Here is a 5,163-nt window from a genome sequence, read left to right as displayed (position 1 = left end):
TAAGCCTTTGTTTTTAAAAAAAATTCTGATATGTGTTGCTTGGTGTAGGTGTGGGAGTGTTGCAGAAGTCTGTTCTGATTACTTTGTTTCAAGTGTTCAAGAGTTTTCAAACATGTATTTACATTTTCGAAAGTATCTCTGTGTGTTGCGGTTATATATGGATTGTTGTGGTAATTGATTTTACGTGTTATTTGTTGATTGTTGAGGCAATTGGTATGTATATTTATTGTACATTGTATTATATCATGAAACATCTTTTTATTATATAAATTTTAGCTTATTTCGAATTGTTTTAAGAGAATAAAATTTAAATGGTTGATGATTCTATGTATTATATGTATGTAATAGTGTTTAAATTTGTTAAAGGTAATATACATGGAAGAAGAACTAGAACTCTCATGTTTTGATGGCGACGATGTAGTTGATGATGTTGTAGGTGTGGACTTTAATATAGTTACACATTTACATTGCCAATTACAAGTGCGTACAACTATTGTTGCAGTAACAATGTTATGCATTGTTGCACATGCGTTGAATATATTGAATATATATATATATATATATATATATATATATATATATATATATATATATATATATATATATATATATTCTGTAAGACCTGAGAAAATTAATTAATTAAATAATTAATTAATTAATAAATGCGGGTAGAGGACGCCTTTATGGCATTAATTGTTGTTAATGTGATGTGGAAAAGTACTAGCTCAAATGGTTGAGAGTACTTTGGTTTGTGTGAGAGGACTTGGGTTCGAGTCCTATGTATGCTTTATTTTTGCTAATTATTAGATGTGGCGTGAAGGTGAAAGGGTAAGGAAAAGCTAGCAGAAGGGTAACCAGGGTTTTGGCAATTGTGGTGGACTGTTGGAGTGAGAAGCATGAATTGGAGAGTGTGAGAAGAGGCTGGACCAAGAGGGAGAGTGCGAATCTAGAATTCCCCATCTCAGACTTTAATCCAATAATCCAGGTTAGGGGAGTTATACTTTACGTATGCCAATAATCTGTTCCGTGTTATGAATTTGAGTTTCCAATTGGGTCCTGTTTGATTGGGAAAAATTCGTACCTGATGTATTGTGATTGGGAAAAGGGGTATTTGAGTTTTGATGCATGATCATGTGTGGGTAATGTGTTGTGGGAGGAGGGTGTTGACCATTCTGGTTATTGATCATTATATGTTCCAATGTGATTGTTAATTTTGTGAGAAAAGTATGGTTCTAGGCTCTAATTGCCATTACAAATACATTGGTATCGATTGCATGTTTTGTAGTATGCGTTTGGGGATGGTTTGACACTGTTTTGGGTAAAATTCGTGTGTGACAGTGAGGGAACTCTACAAGTCTCGCCCAAGCAAGTCTATCTCGTCTAGGCGAGAGTTGCAGAACCTCACGTCTGATTTGGGATCGCGCTGCTCGCCCAGGCGACCTTGGTTTAGTGTTGAGTGACTTAGTCTCGCTCAGGCGAGGGACAGCTCGCCTAAGCGAGGTCGCGAGGAGACTTGAACGCTTTTGAGCGCGATATCTCGCCTAGGCGAGAGAAGTATTGGTGTTTTGAGCGACTCTGTCTCGCTCAAGCAAGACACATTCGCCTGAGCGAGGTCGCGTTGTGAAATGACATGGTTAAGTGGTTCCTCGTCTAGGCGAGGTAAGGGAGTTGCTTTGAGCGATGGTGCAACTCGCCCAGGTGAGGGAATCTCGCCTAAGCGAGATAACGTGTATTTGTGGTTGTTTTAAGCTCGCCCAGGCGAGGCGAACTAAGGTTCAATTACATACAAAAATCGTTGGTGTTCAAATTTAACATTATTTTCCTGCAAGCAAACCTTAATTCATACTTAAACTTCACCTTATTTCACTACTTCTCTTCCTTGCGAGTCCCAATCCCAATTTCACACAATATTCATACATTCAACATAAACATATTATCCGCAGTCAATTATACTAATCAAAATTCACGTTCACACATATAAAAACTCATTGCAAAATCACTCATAACACAAATATCTGAAACAACCAAAAACTGGTCACCTCGATTTCGTGTCGCCTGGCGGCACCTTCTCCGCGGCCAGGCGGTTCATGAAGAAAACCCAGAAACCAAGGTCTGGAGCTTGTGTCGCCTGGCGGGTCACACGTGACCCGCCAGGCGGTTTTTGGAAAATTTCCAGAAACTCAAGCAAAACGCGTCTGAAATATAAAATTGGCATTCCCACACACTCAAGCATATCACGAATACATACAATTATCATCAAAACATCAATAAGAACTCCCCTAACCTAGATATCCTTGCTCCAAAGATAATTTGTTGCAATTCCTTATGATCTCCAATGGCCTCCCCTTGACTCTCCACCCAAAACTCTAAATCTCTCTACAATTCCACCCCAATGCTCTGAAAATCCGCAGCCCACTATCCTCACAACAATACAGTGTTGTTTTCTTCTCTAATTCCTTTCTCTCACACCATTACAACCCAATAACTACCCCATTTACTTAATAAAACGAAAATTAATTAGAGTAAAGGTTAATGACCATTCAAGAGCCATTATTAGATTTTTTCCAGCCCTACCTTGGCTGCCCCTTTAGCTAGGGTTTCTTCCACCCTTTCACCTTCATGCCAAAATAATGTTTAGCAAAAAGAAAGTTAATTTGAGTTCACCAAGGTTTGAACTCATGACCTCCTAATTACTAAGTACATGCACACAACCAATTTAACCAATTCACGTTTCGTGGTGACTAATATAATTCTATGGTTATATTATCACTCAACATGATCAAGTGTATTATCAAAAATAATAATAAATTAAACGACACACAATGGCATGCATAGGACTTGAACCCAAGTCCTATCATACAATAAAGTACTCTCAACCACTTGAGCTAGTACTTTTACACATCATACACGTCAGAATTAATTGCCATAAAGGCTTCCACCACCCGAATTTATTAAATAATTATTTATTTAATTATTTAAATTTAGTCGGTCTTACAAAAGACTTCTTCATTATGGACTATGGTATGTCGTTTCATGTTATGATGAACTATTTCACTTGTGAACTATATTATGATGTAATTTGTTATGATTAAGTACTTCATGTTTGGAGTGTGGTATCATTTGTTTTCTTATTTATGACTATGTTGTTCTTGCCTTTTTGAATTTGAAGTTATTATTTAATGGCGTCATCATCATCAAATAAAAGACCTAAAAGTCGAGAAGATAAACATTCGACAACAGACATGGAACCTCCACCACCCAAAAGACATACAGTGGTAGATGTCTTAGATCAACGATGTTTCTTCAGCGATTATCACCAGATGGAACACTATGCACATGAATTTTACATAAGAAGAATTGTGGAGCCCAAAATAATGAATTATGATTTGTTTACTACATCCGGTCTTTATTTCCATCATCACTTGGTATTTCAAGGCCTCGTGGACTTTGTAGCTATGGATCGCCCATTCTATCCAGATCTCATCAAAGTTTTCTATGCAAACTTGAGGATCTCAGCCAATGGATACCTATAAAGTGAGGTTAACAAAAAGAAAATTAAACTTAAACTCGATGATTGGTACAATATTACCCATCTGAAGTATGAAGGTCGAAAGATAAGCTTTATAGATATACCAGAAGACATCCAATTCGACCGAGAGATGGCATTGGCTTCCATGCTGAGATCGGAGAAGCATGGTGAACGTGTTAGGACTATCAGTTTTATTAACGTAAATGACAGACTGCTACATTATGTGGTAGTGCATATTTTAACACCACGTATGACTAATTTTGCTAAATTGTTGCAGGAAGACATTTTAATGACGTGGTTGCTTAAAAATAACATATCCATTAATTGACCTCATCATATAATGCAACACATGCTTAAGTGCAAGGCCAGTGATACTCCTCTTCGGTATGGTATATTGATCACTCAAATTATGCAATACAGTGGAGTAGATTTTTCTCCAAATACAAATACAATCATCAGGAAGAAACAACATTTTTCGACACATTCTTTGAAGAGATTGAATATTGTTAATGTTAATGGTGTTTGGCAGCATGATCGTGCAAATAATGATGATGAATGGCCAACACAACCATAAAATCTTGTGCATGATGACCCGGTTCTCGAAACCAACCACTTTGATGGTAATTTGGAAGAACCTCCCCTTCACCCAAATTTTGAAATGCTCCATCAAATGTGGGATGGGGTGCAAGACTTGCAAAACAGAATGCAAGGACGTGTTCAACGAATAGAAGAAAATTTATCAAATTTGACTCTTGATATGAACCGATAGATGGAAGAAGTAAATTTCAATGTCAACTTAATTCTTCACAAATTAGAGGGTTAAGATCATTTAGCCGCATAATTGTATGGTAACACTATTTCCTTGTTTGAATTTCAGTAACTTTATTTGTATTTTAGTACGTCAAAATTTTTAAACCAACTTAATTGCCACTTATAAATATTATTGCTCTTCAAATCACATGGATTGTACAATGGTGGAGTTCCATACTAATTTTTTTATTTGAAATAAAATGCTATTCACAAATGCTTTGTAAAGGTTTTTTTCAAAACTATGAAAAAAAATTAATTAATTTTATTAATTTTGATAATTTATTTCTTTAAAGTGTAGTATTAAATAAAAATATAAAAAATAATTAAAACTCATACAAATACTAATTTACATTATTTATTACATAAATGGAAAAATGGTAATCTTTATTTTCTATATATTAAAACATTTTTTTATCTATCACATCAATCAAATCACTCACAAACTTTACTTCCAAATTCACTCATAATCACCTCTAAATCCCCTAAAAAAAAAACAAATTCATTCTCAAATACATCATCTCTCTCTCCCTAAAACTTTAAATTTTTATGGATTGTTCCTGCAAAAGGTTTATAATCCTTGATTTTCCATGGGTTCAACATTTTGTTTTCGGTTCATATTTTCTAGGATAGTTGTCATTTTTTTCAATAATTCATTGGTAATGTTTGGTCCGTTATCCATCTTTCCTGAAAGAATGAACAATTTCCTTAGTTTTCTTTAGAATTTTTTTAACTATTGCTAAAACTTATCCTTACTACAAGTAGTAATTGTTGTTATCACTTACTTTTATTTATCTACTTATCTTGTATTTCTCTTTTCTAAGAAA

At 35.0% G+C, this 5,163-nt stretch overlaps 1 pseudogene; it reads left to right on the top strand.

Annotated features, from left to right (window-relative positions):
• The first annotated feature begins 3,320 nt into the window (after positions 1 to 3,320).
• LOC146882215 (uncharacterized) lies at positions 3,321 to 4,298 on the top strand (annotated as a pseudogene).
• Positions 4,299 to 5,163: the final 865 nt, after the last annotated feature.

The sequence above is a fragment of the Vigna unguiculata genome, chromosome 10, assembly GCF_037176805.1.
Source record: "Vigna unguiculata cultivar grain cowpea cultivar isolate G323 ecotype 2 chromosome 10, ASM3717680v1, whole genome shotgun sequence".
NCBI classification, from domain to species: Eukaryota; Viridiplantae; Streptophyta; class Magnoliopsida; order Fabales; family Fabaceae; genus Vigna; species Vigna unguiculata.
This window is presented reverse-complemented; position numbering and strand designations above follow the sequence as displayed.